The sequence below is a fragment of the Giraffa tippelskirchi genome, chromosome 3 (genome assembly GCF_054371585.1).
Source record: "Giraffa tippelskirchi isolate mGirTip1 chromosome 3, T2T-mGirTip1v1.2.pri, whole genome shotgun sequence".
In the NCBI taxonomy this organism is placed as follows: domain Eukaryota; kingdom Metazoa; phylum Chordata; class Mammalia; order Artiodactyla; family Giraffidae; genus Giraffa; species Giraffa tippelskirchi.
In genome coordinates this window covers 120,601,573-120,625,148 of record NC_137277.1, presented here as the reverse complement: position 1 = coordinate 120,625,148, position 23,576 = coordinate 120,601,573, and the positions used below count along the sequence as shown (strand labels likewise).

Here is a 23,576-nt window from a genome sequence, read left to right as displayed (position 1 = left end):
CGAGGAAAACAATAGAATGGGAAAGACTAGAGATCTCTTCAAGACAATTAGAGATACCAAGGAATATTTCATGCAAAGATGGGCTCAATAAAGGACAGAAATAGTATGGACCTAACAGAAGCAGAAGGTATTAAGAAGAGGTGGCAACAATACACAGAAGAATTGTACAAAAAGGATCTTCGCGACCCAGACAATCGTGATGGTGTGATCACTCACACTCAGCTAGAGCCAGACATCCTAGAATGTGAAGGCAAGTGGGCCTTAGGAAGCATCAATATGAACAAAGCTAGTGGAGGTGATGGAATTCCAGTTGAGCTATTTCAAATCTTGAAAGATAATGCTGTGAAAGTGCTGCACTCAATATGCCAGCAAATTTAGAAAACTCAGCAGTGGCCACGGAACTGGAAAAGGTAGTTTTCATTCCAATCCCAAAGAAAGGCAATGCCAAAGAATGCTCAAACTACCGCACAATTGCACTCCTCTCACACACTAGTAAAGTAATGCTCAAAATTCTTCAAGCCGCCTTCATCAATACGTGAACCATGAACTTCCAGATGTTCAAGCTGGTTTTAGTAAAGGCAGAGGAACCAGAGATCAAATTGCCAACATCCGCTAGATCATTGAAAAAGCAAGAGAGTTCCAGAAAAACATCTTCTGCTTTATTGACTATGCCAGAGCCTTTGATTGTGTGGATCACAATAAACTGTGGAAAAATCTGAAAGAGATGGGAATACCAGACCACCTGATCTGCCTCTTGAGAAACCTGTATGCAGGTCAGGAAGCAACAGTTAGAACTGGACGTGGAACAACAGACTGATTCCAAATAGGAAAAGGAGTATGTCAAAGCTGTATATTGTCACCATGCTTAGTTAACTTATATGCAGAATACATCATGAGAAACCCTGGGCTGGAAGAAGCACAAGCTGGAATCAAGATTGCCAAGAGAAATATTAATAACCTCAGATAAGCAGATGACACCAACTTTATGACAGAAAGTGAAGAAGAACTAAAGAGCCCCTTGATGAAAGTGAAAGAGGAGAGTGAAAAAGTTGGCTTAAAGCTCAACATTCAGAAACTAAGATCATGGCATCCGGTCCCATCACTTCATGGCAGATAGATGGGGAAACAATGGAAACAGTGGCTGACTTTAGTTTTCTGGGCTCCGAAATCACTGCAGATGGTGCTTGCAGCCATGAAATTAAAAGACGCTTACTCCTTGGAAGGAAAGTTTTGGCCAACCTAGATAACATATTAAAAAGCAGAGATATTACTTTGTCAACAAAGGTCCATCTAGCCAAGGCTATGGTTTTTCCAGTGGTAATGTATGGATGTGAGAGTTAGACTTTAAGAAAGCTGAGAGGTGAAGAATTGATGCTTTAGAACTGTGGTGTTGGAGAAGACTCTTGAGAGTCCCTTGGACTGCAAGGAGATCAGTCCTGGGTGTTCATTGGAAGGACTGATGCTGAAGCTGAAACTCCAATACTTTGGCCACCTCATGCAAAGAGCTGACTCATTTGAAAAGACCCTGATGCTGGGAAAGATTGAAGGCAGGAGGAGAAGGGGATGACAGAGGATGAGATGGTTGGATGGCATCACCGACTCAATGGACATTGGTTTGGGTGGACTCCGGGAGTTGGTGATGGACAGGGAGGCCTGGCGTGCTGCAGTTTGTGGATTCACAAAGAGTCAGACACGACTGAGCAACTGAACTGAATACTGAATGTGTTTTTATAATTTTAGTTAAGTTTTGTTGCTTTTTACCGAAGTAGTAGTTTTAGAAGATGTAAGCATATGTAAAAGACCATGATGCTGGGAAAGATTAAAAGGGAAAAAAGAAGGGGCAATAGAGGATGAGATGGTTGAATGGCATCACTGACTGAATAGACATGAATTTGAACTCTGGGAGTTGGTGAATGGATAGCATGGCCTGGCCCTGGTGTGCTGCAGTACATGGCGTCACAAAGAATGGGACAGAACTGAGCAACTGAATTGAATTGTGAGTTATTTCTAAATACACTGAGGAGTATTAGCCTATTGGGGCTGACAAAAATTCTCTCCTTTACCAAACTTTAACCAAACTCCTCTGAATCCTCAGCTCAACTAGCTCACATCTTGGACTTTCTTCTCTGTCCTAGTAGAGTCCAGTTTTAGTAAGAATCCTGCTAAGTCAAGTTGGAAAGAAGCCATATCATTTATATCTGATCACCCTCAATATCTGACAAAATTCCTCATCTGTCATCACCTCCAGGTAATTTCTAATCATCCTGGCCTGTCTTCAGCCAGAATCCTCTTAGGTCATTTTAGCAAGGATTACACTACCTTCTTAGTAGTTTACCACCCATCAGCTCCCTGCTCTGCTCCTTGGCTATAAATCCCTACTTTTCTTTATTATGTTCAGAAATGAGTCCAGTTCTATTCTGAGGTCTCATTCCTCCAATTACAAGATTCCTGAATAGAATCTGTTTTTATCACTTTAACTACTGTCCAACTCTGGTTTTTATTGGACAGAGCACATAACTCCATCAAAATTTTCTGTGATTACTTTTAAAATTTATATTCTAATAATATATACAGATATATATATATGTATATATATATGTATATATATATATGTGTATATATATATATATTTGCATGACCGTCGGGTGTGGCGTGTGCATGAGGAGCATATATACACATAGATAAATAGATATCAGCTATCAGATGTATCTAGGAGGAAGGAATGGCAACCACTCCAGTGTTCTTGCCTAGAGAATTTCATGGACAGACAAGCTGGGAGGGCTGCCATCTGTGGAGTCACAAAGAGTCGGCCACGACTCAGTGATTAACATACACACACACACACCAGATATATATCTGACACATCTTTAGTATATCTAATATTGCTATTGTGGTTCAGTCACTAAATCATGTCACACTCTTTGCGACTCCATGTACTGCAGCATGCCAGGCTCTTCTGCCCTCTATTATCTCCAAGAGTTTGCTCAAATTCATGTCCATTGAGTCAGTGATACTATCCAACCATCTCATCCTCTGTTGCCCCCTTCTCCTTTTGCTTTGCATGTTTCCCATCCTCAGGGTCATTTCCAATGAATCAGCTCTTCACATCAGGTGACCAAAGTATTGGAGCTTCAGCTTCAGCATGTCTTTCCTATGAACATTCAGGTTTGATTTCCTTTAGGATTGACTGGTTTGATCTCCTTGCTGTCCAAGTGACTCTCAAGAGTCTTCTCCAGCACCACAATTTGAAAGCATCAGTTCTTCGGTGCTCAGCATTTTTATGGTTCAACTCTCACATTCATACATGACTACTGGGAAAAAAAAACAAAAAAACAAAAAACATAGCTTTGACTATATGGACCTTTGTTACCAAAGTGATATCTCTGCTTTTAATACTCTGTCTAGGTTTGTCATAGCTTTTATTCCAAGGAATAAGCGTCTTTTAATTTCATTGCTGCAGTCACCATTCTCAGTGATTTTGGAGTCCAAGAGAATAAAATCTGTCAATGCTTCTACTTTTTCCCCTTCTGTTTGCATTAAGTGATGGGACCAGATGCCATGATCTTAGTTTTTTGTTGTTTTTTTTTTTGTAAATTGTCAGTTTCAAGCTGGCTTTTTCACTCTCCTCTTTCACCTTCATCAAGAGTCTCTTTAGTTCCTCTTCATTTTCTGCCATTAGAATGTTATCATCTGCATATTATAGACTTCCCTGGTGGCTCAGATGGTAAAGCATCTGCCTACAATGCAGGAGACCCGGGTTCAATCCCTGGGTTGGGAAGATCTCCTAGAGAAGGAAATGGCAACCCATCTGCATATCTTGAAGTTGTTGATATTTCTCCTGACAATCTTGATTCCAGCTTGTGATTCATCCAGCCTGGTATTTTGCATGATGTACTTTGCATAGAAGTTAAATAAACAGGGTGACAATATACTGCCTTGCTGTACACCTTTTCCAATTTTGAACCAGTTAGTTGTTCCATGTCTGGTTCTAAGTGTTACTTCTTGACCTGCATACAGGTTTCTCAGGAGGCAGGTATGCTGGTCTGGTATTCCCATCTCTTGAAGAATTTTCCAGTTTGTTATGATCCTTTCAGTCTAAGGCTTTAGTGTATTCACTGAAGCAGAAATAGCTATTTTTGTGGAACTCCCTCTCCCTTGCTTTCTCCATGATCCAACAAATGTTGTTAATTTGATCTGTGGTTCCTCTGCCTTCTCTAAATCCATGTTACACATCTGGAAATTCTCGGTTCACTTAGGGCTGAAGCCTAGCTTGAAGAATTTTGAGCATAATCTTGCTATTATATGAAATGAGCATAATTGTACGGTAATTTGATATTCTTTGGAATTGCCCTACTTTGGGATTAGAATAAAAACTGACCTTTTCCAGTCCAGTGACCACTGCTAAGTTTTCCAAATTTGCTGACATATTGAGGGCAGCACTTTAACAGCATCATCTTTTAGGATTTAAACTAGCTCAGCTGGAATTCTATCACCTCCAACAGCTATGTTCATGGTAATGCTTCCTAAGGCCCACTTGACTTCACTCTCCAGCATGTCTGGCTCTAGATAAGTGACCACATCATCATGGTTATCTGGGTCATTAAGACATTTTTTGTACAGTTCTTCTGTGTATTCTTGCTGCCTCTTCTTAATCTCTTCTGCTTCTGTTATGTCCTTGTCATTTCTGTCCTTTATCATGTCCATCCTTGCATGAAATGTTCCCTTAATATCTTCAATTTTCTTGAGGAGATCTCTAGTCTTTCCCATTCCATTGTTCTCCTATATTTCTTTGCACTGTTCATTTAAGAAGGGCTTCTTATCTCTCCTTATTATTCTCTGAAATTTTGCATTCAGTTGGGTATATCTTTCCCTTTCTCCTTTGTCTTTTGCTTCTATTCTTTCCTTAGCTATTTGTAAAGCCTCCTCAGACAACCACTTTGCTTTCTTGCATTTGTTTTTCTTGGGAATAGTTTTGGTCACTGCCTCCTATACAGTTTTAGGAACCTCTGTCCATAGTTCTTCAGGCATTCCATCTACCAGATCTAATCCCTTGAATCTATTCATCAGTTCCACTGTATAGACATAAGGGATTTGATTTAGATCATATCTTAATGGCCTTGTGGTTTTCCCTGCTTTCTCCAATTGAAGACTGAATTTTTCAATAAGGGCCTCATGATCTGAATCACAGTCAGCTCCAGGTATTGTTTTTGCTGACTGTATAGAATTTCTCCATCTTTAACTGCAAAGAATATAATCAATCTATTTTCGCTATTGACCGTTTGGTGATGTCCATGTTAGAGTTGTCTCTTGGATTGTTTGAAAACGGTGTTTGCTATGACGAGTGTGTTTTCTTGACAAAGCTCTGTTAGCCTTTGCCGTGCTTCATTTGGTACTTCAAGGCCAAACTTGCCTATTATTCCAGGTATTACTTATCACTAATTCTCGCTCTCTGCTTGAATGTTTTTACTAAATTAATAGATAATTACATGTATATAATTGTAACATAGAGTATAGTATATAATATATGGTATGTAAAATATTTAATACCTTTGAATGCAGTTTATACTATTAGTCTAACCTATATAATATAAAGGTAATGTATGATACAATATTTCTAGGTTATAACATCAAGTTAATACTATGCTATATATGGTATATAATATAATATACTTTATATTGTACCATAATACAATTAATAAGTATGGTATGGCATATATAATAGCAGTTAATCACCTATATTAGCATGATAACAGACGTTCTATTGATTAACTGTGTGATTATCTGCTGTTGTATATACCATATCATACTGTTAATTACATAAATATATCATTATCTACTAATGCTAAAACAAAATTCAAGTTGTAAAGCTAAGAATTGCCCTCTTCATCCCCAGTGCTCTCTTAGCCAAATAGAGCTGATAAAACCAATACCAACAAACTCATTTTGGGATCTTTATATTGATTCTGAAAATCTCAGCCAGCCTTAGGATCCAGAATCGTTCCCATTCTCGTCGAAAATAAAGTAGACGATAACCATCAGGTGATGATAAATGGCAGGCTTAACTGGATCACAGAACCAGTCCCAGGAGAAGCTAGCTGATTACTCAGGCTCGTCCCAGGCATTTCTTTCACCTCACAATAAAGGTTACTGTATATTTTATGTGATTAAAGTTTTTAGGGTCCACTTATTGCATTAGGATGAAACTTTAATATACTGAAGTCATGAATTCAAGTTATATTTATATCTTAATGTCTATGAAATTAAATTCTGTGCTGTTAAAAATTAAATAAGATAGTCTTTTAACTTCTAAAAGTATACACAAAAGTCTCATCTTCTTTTCAAATGAAAAAGAAAAAAATAAAGATCAAAGTTAAAGCAAACACCTCAGCCAGTTTTATTTGTTCATGCTTGTCATTAAAGTATAGAGTCTCAATTAAACAAATGATATACAACCATAGCTTTTAAAATGCTTATTCTTGTTATGTGTATTTACTATGATGTGGATGTGCTAGATACACATGCAAGGAAACACCTATATATTGTATATTACATATGCCCTTTAGAGAATGACAGAAGTCTTTGTTTTTAATTAGAGCATTATATTTTATTTCCTAGAATATATGGAAAATCAAGTTAACATAATAGAAAGAGGAAAGATTACTGATAATAAGCTAATATTGAAAGCTAAAAGACTTTTATGAATGTTTTCTTTGTAGTAAAATTTAGAATCTCATGTAATTTTAATTATAGTTATATTATTGTATTTTATTATGAGAATCTGCATCCCTGTATGTTTCAGGTATGAGGAAATGAAATTAATAGCTCGAAGGCTCTAACTCTAACTGATAACCTTATACCATAGATTTTATGTATTAATGACAGTATATGTGCTTTCCCATATAAGCTATTTTTCTTTTTGGCAAATAAAGAATACTTAATATTGTTACTATATGTATTTATATACTTTTATCTGAACTTTTCCTTCTGCTTACCATCTTTCATATGTTTAACATATAAGGATACTGACATTAAGAATTAGGAAAGATTAAGAAGTAGGAAATCAACCTATTAAAATAAGAATATGAACTCTAATAACAATCTCTAGCCTCGTGTATAATAAATATCCAAGTTTTAAAAGTCATGCCTTTGGTAGAAGCTAAAGAGACACACAGAGAGATGTAAGCATTTTAATAGGGGCTGTTCTCACCTTCTTCTGCAAGCATGGCAGATTCCAAGGCAGGTTATACAAATTTTAAAAACTAACACTCAAAATCCCCATAGAGGGAGAAGTCATTTGGAATAAGACATTCACTTTCTGTAAGAGAGAGAGGAGAAATGGTGGCCCAAAGAGCACTATATGCCTTTAGCAGAAGGAGATATATTGCAGAAGGAAATGGCAACCCACTCAGGTATTCCTGCCTGAAGAATCCCAGGGTCAGAGGAGCCTGGTGGGCTACTGTCTATGGGGTCGCACAGGGTCGGACACAACTGAAGCGACTTAGCAGCAGCAGCAGCAGTAGAAGGAGATACATAGATTAGGAAATTAGAATAATACAATAAGTTTGAAAATGCTGACCTAATAAAGATTACCATCTGGAGGTAGTCTTTACTTTCTTGGCAAGGTTTTGGTTCAATTCTAGACCTTGCAAGATGGTGGGAGACATACTTGCTTTGGAAAGATTGTGTTAAGACATTGGCCGCATTTGTTGTCCTCTTTAACCTCTTGGTCTTTGTGGACTAGTTTTTTGGCTTCTTTTGAACAAGTGGAAATGTTATTTCTGAGTTTTGCTTGAATATATCTTCTCTAAGGTGCTAAAAGTAATTTATCAGGATAATAGTCTAAGAAATCATGGCTTCCTTAACTAGGTTTTTAGATTAAACTGTGAGATAGACCCAGAAGTACATAAAGGTAGTGAAATTCTATTTGCAGCTTCAGTGTTTCAATATTTTATGAAATTAGCAAAGCTTTATTGTATTTTCTGCCTGGGTACTCAATTGAATAAAAGGTATAATAAATAAGAATTCAAAGGCAGAATTTTGTTGAGGAGGAAAATAAATTAGAAACAGTAATGCAATCATGCTCATATATATTTTATGAATTTCATGCATTCTGTATTTGGAAGTTTGTCAAGATATGCTTGGGTATTAAAATATAGGTTAACATTTAAAGTTTTATATTTTTCTCTGTTTACATACTCATTCATTTGCACACATAAGTATAACAACTTCCGCCAAAATCAGTCGTCAGTATAATCTCTTCCATTATAATAACTGAATAATGAAGAATATTTTCAAAGTTAAAGCAATAATATTGCTTTCTCTAACTTTGGGGCTTTTGTATTTTGAGGCAAATTAGAACACATATTCCTTTTTCATTGACTTGTCTCAGTTTGGAAGACTGAGTCAAAATTGTTTTTTACAGATGTGAAATTTGGGATAAAGCAATTAATGAGGAAAACATAACAGATTTCCCTTTCCATGTTGCTGAAATTTCATAGGTATGAAATTATAGAAACCTCTGCAAACCTGATAGTAAACAATATACAATTACTTCTGAGTTGGACACAAGTGCCCCATGTTACCCAGATATACAATGATGGGTTTGGGATGCTTAGCAAAGATTTCATAAGTCAGCCAGGCTTTCACTTGCTGTATAAAATATGTTGGTGATTCAGTTCAGTTCAGTTCAGTTGCTCAGTCATGTCTGACTCTTTGTGACCCCATGGACCGCAGCACTCCAGGCCTCCCTGTCCATCACTAACTCCTGGAGTTTACGCAAATTCATATCCATTGTGTGGGTAATGCCATCCAACCATTTCATCCTCTGTCATCCCTTTCTCCTCCTGCTTTCAGTCTTTCCCAGCATCAGGGTCTTTTCAAATGAGTCAGCTCTTCGCATCAGGTGGCCAGAGTGTTGGAGTTTCACCTTCAACATTAGTGCTTCCAATGAATATTCAGGACTGATTTCCTTTAAGATGAACTGGATTGATCTCCTTGCAGTCCAAGGGACTCTCAAGAGTCTTTTCCAACACCACAGTTCAAAAGCATCAATTCTTCGGAGCTCAGCTTTCTTTATAGTCCAACTCTCACATCCATACATGACTACTGGAAAAACAATAGCTTTGACTAAATGGACCTTTGTTGGCAAAGTAATGTCTCTGCTTTTTAATATGCTGTCTAGGTTGGACATACTTTCGTTCCAAGGAATAAGAGTCTTTTAATTTCATGGCTACAATCACCATCTGCAGTGATTTTGGAGCCCCCAAAAATAAAGTCTGACACTGTTTCCCTGTTTCTCCATCTATTTGCCATGAAGTGATGGGACTGGATCCCATGATCTTAGTTTTCTGAACGTTGAGCTTTAAGCCAACTTTTTCACTCTCCTCTTTCACTTTCATCAAGAGGCTCTTTAGTTCTTCTTCACTTTCTGCCATAAGGGTGGTGTCATCTGAATATCTGAGGTTATTGATATTTCTCTTGGCAATCTTGATTCCAGCTTGTGCTTCATCCAGTCCAGCATTTCTCATGATGTGCTCTGCATATAAGTTAAATAAGCAGTGTGACAATATACAGCCTTGAAGTACTCCTTGCCCGATTTGGAACCAGTCTGTTGTTCCATGTCCAGTTCTAACTGTTGCTTCCTGACCTACATACAGATTTCTCAAGAGGCAGGTCAGGTGGTTGATAATTAAGCTTTTGCAGTTTGTGAGATTTCATTGGGAAAGAAAATGTGGTTTCCTGAGCTTTGGATGATCTGTGCAAAGGAGTTTGGAAAGTCACATGAAGCCAGGTCTGTAAACAAAGTAACACATCACAGGCTCAGACTGCCAATGTCAGTTCTTATATTTTAAGGATGCACAAATAGCACTGTCTCTGTCACCTCCTCTGACTGTCTCAGAGCAAGTTTGCTTCTGTATCTTTTGAGAGCTATGTATAGTGGGAGTTTGACCTTTTTTAAAAATATTCTTCTATCTTCCCTTTGGCACTTTCAGTCATTTTTGATTATCTAAGTGAGACCCCGTGTTGTAACATTTCCTTTTGACATGTTCCTATTGCCAGTCAGCATTGTTTCTTAGCATCTCTCCATGAGGAAATACATACTAATGTAGTATTAACCTGTAGCAAAATAAAAACCACAGATAGGTAAACTCAATGCTTATGCAAGCAAACTGACACATCAGATGAGGCCTTGCATATCTTTATATAAATGACTTTTGGTATATGTATTATTTTCTACATTCTTCCTAACTTCTCTCCTGTGCTAGAATAATCTTTCACATATTCACTTATATCTGTAATGAACTTATGCAAAATCTAAAGGCATTAAAAGAGGTTGGTAGACACATGTCATCATCATTGTTTTCATCAATTCCCATATTTAGATAAGGAAACCATTATGTAGAGAATTGATGTATCTTACCCAATGACACACCCAACTGGTAAGAACAGGCTAGAACTGAAACACAGGTCTTTCTGCTTCTAAATCAATGTTCTTATTCACAATAGTAAGACCTTTATTAGATATATTTGTGTTGCTCATTCCTAGGTATTTAAAAATGTCTTCAATTTGTGCTGCCCCTATGGATATCAGAAATGTCTCAGACTCTAAAATATCTGTTCAGCTCGATTATAAAATTCACATTTATTGAATATTTATTATGAAGGAGGTACTGTTCTAGGCACTGGGTATTCAGAAATACATAAGATGCATCATTTTTCTGGCCAAGCAAGCAATATAACGAGTTAAAGACTTAAAACATTATACAATCTTAAATTTATTGAGCAGATGTTTCCTTTCATTTATTATGTCTCAGGGAAAAAGTGCTTATTTACAAATAACCTAATAAGTGCTTTTTTAACTGCCTGGAAAGATTGGAAAATTATTCTTCTAACCAGTGGACCAGTTAGAATAAGATAAATGATCTGAAATATCTAGAGCTGTTAAATTGCTTCCAAAGAAACCGTGCCTTGCAGGCAGTAAATGTCAGCATAATTATTAATGATGTAATTAAGGATTTGACCTCTTAAGTAAAGCAGACACCCCATAAAATAATATTTATTTCATGAAATCAGAACGTGCTTTTTCTGGGCTCAGTGCAGAAGAAAAAGGAGTACACAGATTTCAAATGTCTGTATTCATCTTTTGTTACTCTGAGAATACAGCTTGAATCAAATGTCATAATTACTCTTACAAAGTATTGAGAATTTGGCAGTGGTATAAAGTAAGATTTGGATTTTTGAAATATTTTCTTGAGTTTGTGCCTTGTATTTTAAAATATTTCAGCATACATTTTATTTTGATATTTTAAATTTCATTGATATTTTGGGCTATTGAGATTGGCTTGAAAAAATGGCAGTGCCAATTGAGTTATCATTATAATTGTAGATAAGTATAGGGAAGATAGACAAATAGAGATAATGTTTATTCCACTTTAGTATTCATTCAATTGCTGGAAGACAACAGTATCAGTCTGAAGATAATACTAGTGACATATAGTAGGTAAAAATTATAGTAGAAATCGAAAAATTTTTGGACCTCATACCATCCACGTAATTAATCTAGGTACAAAAGCTTTTTATTGATTGTATATACAGATTTCCACCTGACATCAATTTGATTTGAATAAACACTTTAATAAACCTTCAGTGTTCATTTTTTCACCATCCTGTTTTTCTAATTGTTATTTACCTAATTTTTATTTAGAGGTTTTACTTTTTTTTCATTGGTTTGTTTATAAAAGACCAAACTACATTTTTAAAAGCTATTTGTTTTCTGTTTTGATCTCAGATTCTGACCAGTAGTGAAACATATTCTGAAAATCCTTTTATGTGCCCTCTGGTCTTAGGTACTGTAATCCTGTATTTGAAAATAAGTTTGTGAAACAGACCGGAAAAGTAATATTCAGTCATTATTTTAGAGTCTTAATTAGTTTGCAGCATTTCAATGAGAAAATGATAGAGTATGATTTTCCACTAGATTAACATGGCAAAACTTCACGTAGATTTCCGGTTTGGTGTTTTATTATACTTCTTCAGTATGGTGCAAAAGTAATCATTAGACCCTTGCCATATTCTGCAAAATTGGAAAGGAACCATTTAATAGCCAGAGGATCAGGAATAGAAAAAAGACATCAACAACACTTTTGAAGGGAAATAGTATAGTTGTCTTCTGAGAATTATATGATCAGGAATATTTCTCTGCTTTAAAATGTTCTACTTTTGTAGAATTCTTCCCCAGTAAAAAATCCTTAGAAGATGTTGGTGAACTCCACATATTCTTCTTAGATCCCAAATTTTGCAGGGTCTGAGGGGAAGGATTGGCAATTTCACAGTTTCCACAGTTGCAAGCCTGTGATTCAGACACAAAATGAAAGCATAGACCAACTCAAGAAAAAAGCAAGCTTATTTCGCCTTTCTTGTAATTTTTTCAAAGATAAGCTTCCCAGAGGCTTGACCTGAAACTTGTGTTTGGATGAAAATAGTTTGCCATGGTCTATAACTCAGTATGTTTCTTCCACAATTATATTAATATACAACTACTTGTTTAGTTGCTAAGTCATGTCCAACTCTTTGCAACCCCAAGGACTTCCCTGGGTTTGATTCCTGGTTTGGAAAGATCCCCTGGGAAGGGAACGGCTGCTCACTCCAATATTCTTGCCTGGAGAATTTCATGGACAATGGAGCCTGGTGGGCAACAGTCCATGGGGTTGCAAAGAATCTGACATGACTGAGAGACTAACACTTTTATATAACTAGTATTAGGTATTATGTTGCAGATTCTCATGTTAGGATTTCACATATATCAACTGATTGTATCTTTACAATAACCTGGGAAAATAGGAGAGCTAGGGAAAAAGGTACTATTTTCAACACAGTCCCTTATGAAATGGAAGTTCTCATTGTACAGTTGAAGACACTGAGGCACAGAATATTTAAGTTGTTGTTTGTGTTCAGTCACTCAGATGTGTCCAACTCTTCGACCCCATGGGCTGCAGCTCACTAGGCTTCCTTATCCTTCACCATCTCCCGGAGCTTGCTCACACTCATATCCATTGAATCAGTGATGCCATCCAACGAACTTGTCCACTGTCATCCTCTTCTCCTGCCTTCAGTCTTTCCCAGCATCAGGGTCTTTTCTAATGAGTCAGCTCTTCACATCAGGTGATCAAGGTATTAGAGTTTCAGCTTCAGCATCAGTCCTTCCAATGAATATTCAGGACTGATTTCCTTTGGGATTGACCAGTTGGATCTCCTGGCAGTCCAAGGGACTCTCAAGAGTCTTCTCCAACACAACAGTTAGAAAGCATCAATTCTTTGGTATTCAGCCTTCTTTATGGTCCAACTCTCACATCCATACAGTAGTCATGCATACAGTAGACAAACCTATGGTTTGTCTATACCAACCTTTATTGGCAAAAATGTCTCTGCTTTTTAATATGCTATCTAGGTTTGTCATAGCTTTTCTTCCAAGGAGCAAGCATCTTTTAATTTCATGCCTGCAGTCACCATCTGCAGTGATTTTGGAGCCCAAGAAAATAAAGTCTCTCACTGTTTCCATTGTTTCCCTGTCTATCTGCCATGAAGTGATGGGACCGGATGCCATAATCTTAGTTTTTTGAATGTTGAGTTAAGCAAGCCCTTTCACTTTCCTAAACCTTAATCAAGAGACTCTTTAGTTCCTATTCTCTTTCTGCCGTAAGGTTGGTGGCATCTGCGTATCTGAAATTATTGATATATCTCCTGACAATATCAACTTGTGCTTCATCCAGCCTGGCATTTCACATGATGCACTCTGCATATAATCTAAATAAGTAGGGTGACAATATACAGCCTTGATGTACTCCTTTCCCAATTTAGATAAGTGTTAGAAGTTGGGTTAGAGGAACTTCCCTGGTGGTATGAGGGCTCCCCTCATAGCTCAATCCTTAAAGAATCTGCCTGCAATGCAGGAGATCCGGGTTTGATTCCTGGGTTGGGAATATCCCCTGGAGAAGAAAATGGCAACCTGCTCCAGTGTTCTTGCCTATAGAATCCCATGGAAAGAGGAGCCTGGCAGGCTACAGTCTATGGTGTTGCAAGAGGTGGACAAGACTTAACAACTAAATCACTACCACCCTGGTGGTACAGTGGTTCAAGACTTTGTCTTCTAATGCAGGGGGTGTGGGTTTGATCCCTGGTCGGGGAGCTAAGATACTACATGCCTCTCGGTCATAAAACCAAAATATAAAACAAAATCAATATTGTAGCACATTCAAGAAGGACTTTTTAAATGGTCCATATCAAGAAACTCTTACGAAAAAAAAAAAGGTAGAATTGGAGCCCAGGTAGTCTGACTCCAGAGTCCATTATGCTGTGCTCTCTCTCAGTTAATAGTGGGTTATTAGAATCCTGACCTGTCTCCCAGTTTGTGCCTGACATCCACTAGATGGATTCATCACAGTTATCTATTGGTGCATATTGCACTGAGGTTCGGTTGCCTACTACAAAGCATAAGATATGGTTTATACCTTAAACAGGCTAAATATCTTTCCTTTTTCATTCATTTCTTCAGTCAGAATTTGTTAAGACCTAGCACACACCATACATTGTGCCAAATGTTTGATGCAATGTCACCAAAGACCAAATCCCAACTTCATACATTGTCCATTATACTGTGTGAATACTACATAAGTTGTGTATGCAGAAGCTAGTTATCATTGCATCACACATATCATCAGTATGTTATAATGCTGGACTCTCAACTCTTATATCAGTAATACTTGCCATGGAAACACATTGCACTGTTTGTAAAATGTGTGTTTTTTTAGACACTAGGACACACTGGTTAGAGAGGTCACTATATCCAAAATTATGAAGTTTTAGATCCTAATATGTAAGTTTCAACTGAGTGTTTGTTTGCAGCAGACAATCTACTTTCTGTTCCTTCCTGAAAATTTGTCTTTTTTTGGTCATAATCTAATTTTATTTATTATTTTTAACTTATTTTATTTGGAGGCTAATTGCTTTATAATATTGTGGTGGTTTTTGCCATACATTCACATGAATCACCCATGGGTGTACATGTGTTCCCCATCCTGACCCACCCTCCCACATCCTTCCCCATCCCATCCCTCAGGGTCATCCCAGTGCACCAGCCCTGAGCACCCTGTCTCATGCATAGAACCTGAACTGGAGATCTGTTTCACATATGATAATATACATGTTTCAATGCTATTCTCTCAAATCATCCCACCCTTGCCTTCTCCCACAGAGTCCAGAAGTCTGTTCTTTACATCTGTGTCTCTTTTGCTCTCTCACATATAGGGTCATTGTTACCATCTTTCTAAATTCCATATATATGTGTTAATATACTGTATTGGTGTGTTTCTTTCTGACTTACAAGCAAACTGGATGTGGTGTCAAAGCATAATGCATGAAGGAGAAGTTGACAAATGGAACTTAAAAGTTTAATTAAAAATGAAAACTTTGCTTTGAAAAAGATACTCTTAAGAAAATGAAGAGGAACCACTCAGACTGTGAGCATATATTTACATATCACAAGTCTGACAAAGGACTTGTATCTAGAATGTATGCAGAACTCTTGAAACTCAGTGTGAACAACCTGTCTTAGCTGCAGCTGTTGTAACAAAATACCATAGACTGGGTGAACTGAAAACTGACATTTATTTGGAACTGCCCTTGAAGTCCAAATTCAAGGTGCCTATAGATTGGTGTCTGATGAGGGCGTTTCTTGGTCTGTAGACACCCACTTTCTCACTGTGTGCTCTTTCTTTCTCTTCTCATAAGGACGTTAAGCTAATAATGAGAATTCCACTGTCAGGACCTCATGTAAACATATTCACCTCCCAAAGGCCCCACCTCCAAATACCATCACATTGGGGGCTGTGAATTTTGGAGAGAGAGAAACATTAAATCCATAACTTAATCCAAATAAAAACAGAGTCAAAGATTTGGATAGACACTTCACCAATGAGAATGTAAAAATGGTAAATAACAACATAAAGAGATGTTCAAAATCATTAGTAATTCAGTTCAGTTCATTCGCTCACTTGTGTCCGACTCTTTGCGACCCCGTGAATCACAGCACGCCAGTCCTCCTGTCCATCACCAACACCCGGAGACCACCCAAACCCATGTGCATCGAGTCGGTGATGCCATCCAGCCATCTCATCCTCTGTCATCCCCTTCTCCTCCTGCCCCTAATCCTTCCCAGCATCAGGGTCTTTTCAAATGAGTCAGCTCTTCGCATCAGGTGGCCAAAGTGTTGGAGTTTCAGCTTCAGCATCAGTCCTTCCAATGAACACCCAGGACTGATCTCCTTTAGGATGGACTGGTTGGATCTCCTTGGAGTCCAAGGGACTCTCAAGAGTCTTCTCCAACACCACAGTTCAAAACCATCAATTCTTCGGTGTTCAGCTTTCTTCACCGTCCAACTCTCACATCCACACGTGACTACTGGAAAAACCATAGCCTTGACTAGATGGACCTTTGTTGGCAAAGTAATGTCTCTGCTTTTCAATATGCTATCTAGGCTGGTCATAACTTTCCTCCCATGGAGTAAGCTTCTTTTAATTTCATGGCTGCAATCACCATCAGCAGTGATTTTGGAGCCCAAAAAACTAAAGTCTGACACTGTTTCCACTGTTTCCCCATCTATTTCCCATGAAGTGATGGGACCAGATGCCATGATCTTAGTTTTCTGAATGTTGAGCTTTAAGCCAACTTTTTCACTCTCTACTTTCACTTTCATCAAGAGGCTCTTTAGTTCTTCTTCACTTTCTGCCATAAGGGTGGTGTCATCCGCATATCTGAGGTTATTGATATTTCTCCTGGAAATCTTGATTCCAGCTTGTGCTTCATCCAGCCCAGCATTTCTCATGGTGTACTCTGCATATAAGTTAAATAGACATGGTGACAATATACAGCCTTGATGTACTGCTTTTCCTATTTGGAACCAGTCTGTTGTTCCATGTCCAGTTGTAACTGTTGCTTCCTGACCTGCATACAGGTTTCTCAAGAGGCAGGTCAGGTGGTCTGGCATTTCCATCTCTTTCAGAATTTTCCACAGTTTATTGTGATCCACACAGTCAAAGGCTTTGGCATAGTCAATAAAGCAGAAATAGATGTTATTCTGGAACTCTCTTGCTTTTTCGATGATCCAACAGATGTTGGCAATTTGATCTCTGGTTCCTCTGCCTTTTCTAAAACCAGCTTGAACATCTGGAAGTTCACGGTTCACGTATTGCTGAAGCCTGCCTTGAAGAATTTTGAGCATTACTTCACTAGCGTGTGAGATGAGTTCAATTGTGCGGTAGTTTGAGCATTCTTTGGCATTGCCTTTCTTTGGGATTGGAATGAAAACTGACCTTTCCCAGTCCTGTGGCCACTGCTGAGTTTTCCAAATTTGCTGGCATATTGCGTGCAGCACTTTCACAGCATCATCTTTCAGAATTTGAAATAGCTCAACTGGAATTCCATCACCTCCACTAGCTTTGTTCATATTGATGCTTCCTGAGGCCCACTTGACTTCACATTCCAGGATGTTTAGCTCTAGGTGAGTGATCACCCCATTGTGATTATCTGGGTCTTGATCTTTTTTGTGCAGTTCTTCTGTGTATTCTTGCCACCTCTTCTTAATATCTTCTGCTTCTGTTAGGTCCATACCATTTCTGTCCTTTATCAAGCCCATCTTTGCATGAAATGTTTTCTTGGTGTCTCTGATTTTCTTGAAGAGATCTCTAGTAATTAGGAAAATGTAAATCAAAATCATAATGTATTACCACTATATCCCTATAAGAATAATAAAAATTAAGCAGGCAACAAAGGAGTTATCATACCAAATGCTGGTAGGAGACAGAGCAACCAGAAAGCTCATACATTGTTGATGAAATTAAAATAGTCTGAACACTTTGGAAAACAATCTGACAGTGTCTTATAAAATCAACACTTATATATGATCTAATATTTACCCTCCTAATTATTTACCCAAAGAAATGGAAATTTATATTTACACAAGAACCTGCATATCAGCTTTATTCATAGTCTCCAGAATGTGGAAATAGCGCAAGTGTCCTTCAGCTGAATAGACAAACAAAATGTGCTGTATCCACAAAATGGAGTACTACTCAGCAACAAAAAGAATGAACTATTCTTATATGCAGCAACACGGGCACATCTCAAATGCACTTTGGTACAAAAACTACAAGCTTTATAATTCCATGTTGTGATGTTCTGGGGGCCAGAAACAAAACTGTAGGGACAGAGATCAAATCAAGGTTTTCTGAGGATATCAGAGGATATAAGGGATGACTCCAAAAAGTCAGCACAAGGCAATTTTTTGTGGTGACAGAATTGTTTTGTCTCATAGTTTTGATAATGGATACAAGGCTCTATGCATTTGCTAAAACCCATAGGATTGTATAGCACAGAGAGCGAATTTTATTGTAGGCAAATTTTAAAATGACGGTAATGATAAGGAACATAAAACTAAAAAGCAAACTGACACTATTTTCCATATAAGGACTTTAATGAAGTTCATATTCTTTGACTTTATTTTTCCATTTCTAGAAATTTATTCTTAGGAAAGCAATCAACAATTTAGTCAACAAAGTTCTTTGCAGTATTACTTATTAAAAGAGAAATCGAAAACATCTTAATTGTGCAATTAAAGTGAGGTAGCTTAATAAATCATAATATATTTCCCACTTATAGGCATTAAAATTATATTTCTGAAGATTAATTACAGAGAGAAAATGACCATTCGTTACTGATCTTTTATTGGTTTACTCTGTTGCCTTCCCCAGCTTAACTTAAAAATATTGATTTTCAGAAAGCTTTTAGACAAATTGAAGTGCTTTCTAAAGATATACCACATATTCAAGCTGGTCCAAATCCTTTTCTTAATAGCTAGTTCCATAGCTAGATAAGTAGATAGATGAAATGAGTAACATTATTTCTTTATAATCATTTCAGTGCCTCTTATTTTTCTAGATATGAGAAAATTGAGATGGAGAAGAAAGATAGTATCTTTGACTCAAATCATTTTCCTATTTAGAATGCCCTTTAGCCCCATTTTCACCAATAATAAAAAGCTACATTATATATAAATGATGCTTTGCAATTTCCAAAGCATTATTTTACATTAGCCTCTTTGATCTATCATCTGACCAGATAATATAATCAAGGATGATAGCAGTGCCCCACCTCCTACTTACACAAGGCTTCTGGAGCCTAAAAAAGTTGAACTATTTTTCATGGCCACATTTTAGTAAGTGTTCAAGGCAGAACTCAAACCCAGATATCACAGCTCCTCCCAATATTCTGTCCATTATCATGTGCTCTTTATTTACTCCAAGATTTTCTTTTTTGAAGAAGCATGTCTTGCATTACTAAGGACATTTATTCCATTATTGTCACTCTGGATTAATCTTTTTAAAAATTAGAATCTCTACAAAATTCTCATGAGAAACAGGATTTCCACACTAAGCAGATGTCCTCAAATTATGTTTTAAGATGTGTGAGTGCTTTTATTTCAGTGTCTGCTTCTGTGCCTTACTGGACAGGACCTCCCCCACCCTCCTGCCTCACCTCAGTAAATTTCTGAGCTATCCACTATGTCCACAAAAGTTAGGTTATTGTTATATCTCAGATGCAAACAGAACAAGTCAGTGCCCAAAAATGAAATCTTACAGCTATTTTCAAGGACAATAATCCTGAAAAATTGACTTTCTTATGCAACAGGCAGGTGTATGGAAGAAAAGCGTTTTATGAGTTCCGAAGAGCTCCCTCCAGAGATCAAGATGAGAGGTCAGAAGTCTCAGAATACAGATATAGCACAAGCCAGACTTCTGCACTGGCTGGTTTCCTGGATCAGAAAGAAGGAACCTAGGGAGGCTATTGAGAAGAGGTACAAGGACATGAGGGTCCTTGGCTCCTTTTCATTCTGCAGATGAAATTCTGGGCTGAGGAAATGAAAACTATGGGCATTTCAGGTAAGTTAAAAGGAAAACCAAAGTAGCAGGGCCAGGACCTCTGGTTTGAGCCTGCAGAAAGAGACTGCACACCGGGTTCTTTGCATCCCAACATAAAGTCATGGGGCTGCCACAGTGAAGGCAGTGATTGCTGTGTTCAGGCACAGAGAGGGCCTGAGCCAGCTGCTTATCACCTTCCCAGTGTGGTCTCCCCAGCTTCCTGGTAATGTGGGGACAGTCCTGAAATCATGCCCCTCTATACAATGTGGAGGTGCTGATCCCTCTAGGAAACTGGACCTAGCTTGGAGTCAAGTCTAAATGAGTATAAAGTGTGTGGATTAGAAAGTCAGAAGCTGTGATAGGAAAATTAGAGTGGATGCAAATGCACCTTCAGGGACTAGGTAATGGTACACCAAGACCAAGTTGTTGGAAATAGCTCAGTAGGGATCCAACAAAATTCAAAGGAGAATGTGCAGCTCTGAGACAGACATTCCTCTTAGACTCAGCTGCCACCCAAAGAGAAGGGAAGAAAGGAGAGAGGGAGAAGCATTGAGAAACTGAGATGGAGTTAACTTTGAAATGATATAGTTTGATCATGAGTTGCTAAGTTACTTTAAATGAATATGTTTCTGTTCCTCCCCTCCTTCCCCAACTCCCATCTGGCCCTGACTACCAACCAGAAATTGGGGCTTGTGAGCAAACTGATGTCAGTGTTAGAAAAGGAAAAGTTATTTTTCAAGGTCACATTTTGGAAGGTGTCAAAACCAGAAATATATAAATATTTTTTTTCCAAATCTTAATCAGAGTGCATAATTTTCAGACCTTTTCACACACATAAAATAGTGGTTACTTCCCCCTGGAATGTGTGACTGAGACAAAGGAAATGTGATGTTTCCCCACTAAGAATTTTATTAGGTTTTACTTAGAGTTTTTTTGAGCAACTGTAGTTTGCTCGTAAATCACAGACTGTTTCTGCTCTTTTGCATCTTCTCGCACCCTGAGTAACACACAGAATTCATGAGCTACATGTGTTGGGATGCTTCACAGTTCACTGATTCTCCACTAGATCGAATTTTGTACAACAGGGTACATAAATTGTCCTGACATTGAGTTGAAGATGTGCGTGTCAGTAAAGTGTTGCATTTAAGAAATGGGCTCTAGAGCCAGGTTACCCAGGTCCAAATTCAAACTCTACCATTTTACTTGTGTTTGACTTTGGGCAGGTAATTTTAACTCATCTAAGACTCAATATTCTCCTCTATATAATGAACATAGTGGTAGTGCTTATGGCATAGTATTGTGATGTCCAAATGAGTTGATACATGTAATTCACTTAGAGTAATAACTAACATCTGTTATGTACAGTATACATATTTACTATTGATGCTTTTGAGAGTCAATGAGTTAATAAATACATGTAAAATGTAACATTATGTTGGGTACATTCTAAATAATCAAAGTGTTAGCTGCTATTATCAATATATTCTTGTATGCTGAGAAACTTGATGCATCAGCTCACCTGCCATTAGATGCAATTTCAGCTAACTTCTGGCCTTTGTAAATATGTTTACCTTGGAAATATTGTTTTCTTATATTTAGCTGTTTCTTTTTCTTACCTAAAGTCTTTTTCCTTTTAATGTTTGAGTTTTCCCCTATGTATATTTTAGCCTTTGCTCTTATGTTCTCTTTTCTTTTCTTTGATCACCTATTAGAAGTGTATTGTTATTTTGCTTTGTGAGCATCCTTAAGCATTACTGGGCTTCCCAGATGGCGTAGTGGTAAAGAATTTGCCTGCCAACACAGGAGATGCACGAGATGGGGGTTCGATCCCTGGGTCAAGAAGAAGCCCTGGAGTAGGAAATGGCAACCCATTCCAGTCTTCTAGCCTGGAAAATTCTGTGGACAGAGGAACCTGGTGGACTATAGTCCATAGGATCACAAAGAGTCAGATGCGACTGACCATGCACGCATACAGTTGTGTGTGTGTGCGCACTCAGTCATGTCCAAATCTGTGTGGCTCCATGTACTATAGCCCATCAGGCTCCTCTGTCTGTGGGATTCTTCAGGCAAGAATCCTGGAGCAGGTTGCCTTTTCCTCCTCAAGGGATCTTTTCAGCTCAGGGATCAAACCTGCATCTCTTGTATCTCCTACATTGGCAGGCAGGTTCTTTACCTCTAGCGCCACATCATTATTATATGTTTAGCTTGTGTCTGTGTCATTTATCTAATCATACAGTGTACTGCTTTTGCTGAACATCCATACTTCTGTGTTCCTATTTTGTCTTGTCTTCTATCTTGTTCTTCCAACTCTGCATTATGGACTCTTTCATCTGCTCATCTTTTCTATTTTTCAAAAATATCACCCTATTCTGCCTCATCTTATGATGCAATTCCTAGATCATAAAGCTGCTCACTCCTTTGGGCTTATTCTTTCCAATACTAAATATACTGACTAGCTGACAAAGAATTGTATAGAATTTCTTCTTCATAGTTTGGTATCAATTAAAAGTAATATGATGAGAAAGACATATGTGAAATAGGAACCAGGACACAATACAGCAAAATGGTTAAGAATATAGCTTTTAGGGTCTAGTTGGTATATAGCTCTTTAGGGTCTAGTAGGTATGTTTTCCAGTTCTACAAGCCGCATGACCCTTGAACAAGTGGTTTTAAGCTCTCTGTACCTTAGATGTGACAGTAGTGCCTCACTAATGATGTCGGTAGGGCAGCAAAGGAGACACAGATATAAAGAACAGACTTTTGGATACATTAGGTGAAGGAGAGGGTGGGATAATTATATATTATATGTATATAATATATATTATATCTTACCATGTATAAAATAGACAGTCAGTGGGAGTTTGATGTATGACACAGGGAATGCAAAGCCTGTGCTCTGTGACAACTTGGAGGGATGGGGTGGGGAGGGAGGTAGGAGGAGGGTTCCGGAGGGAGGAGACATATGTATAACTATGGCCGATTGATAATGTATGGCAGAGGCCATCACAATATTGTAATTATCCTCCAATTAAAACTTTAAAAAATTTGAGGGAAAAAAAGCAATGTGGCTTGTGCAGCACACAGCCCACTCTATACTTTCCCAAATATCACATGCTGATGTTATTTTATTATTGCAGTTGTTTTTGTTATTATAAATATGATAATACTTAACATCATATTTTTTACATTTGCCTTCCTGTGTGTACAAACTGGATAGATAAGCTTCAAATGGTAAAATTAGCAAACAGAAGCATTAATTGCATTGTTGGCATTGCATAGTTGCACATAACTTCTGTTTAGCCCTTAGCGTTTTTTCGTATTTTGTTGGTTTGAAGTATAAACATTTCCTTAGCTGAGTAGAGTCCCAGTCCAGAAGTGGCTAGGGGCTACTTAACGTTTAAGGAGATAATATTTAAATTAAAAAAAATCAAATTAAGTGCATATGAATTCCAGTAAATTTGCTGTATACCATCTGCTGTCATCTTACTAGCTGTTGGCAAGCATTTAATCAACGTTTATTGGCATTCTTCTCAGATTTAAATAGAACATAAAATTTTATGACATGTAAAGTATTTTCGATAACCGCTTCATTATCTTCCGTAGATA

The 23,576-nt window shown here is 37.7% G+C and overlaps 1 protein-coding gene and 1 non-coding gene across 7 annotated transcripts in view; both read left to right on the top strand.

The window, feature by feature from the left end:
• THSD7B (thrombospondin type 1 domain containing 7B) overlaps positions 1-23,576 on the top strand; it is a 1,641,422-nt gene that overhangs the window by 1,149,540 nt on the left and 468,306 nt on the right. The window lies entirely within an intron of this gene.
• On the top strand, positions 3,707-3,778 carry TRNAC-ACA (transfer RNA cysteine (anticodon ACA)). Its single transcript has one exon. It is a non-coding gene; the product is annotated as a tRNA-Cys (tRNA).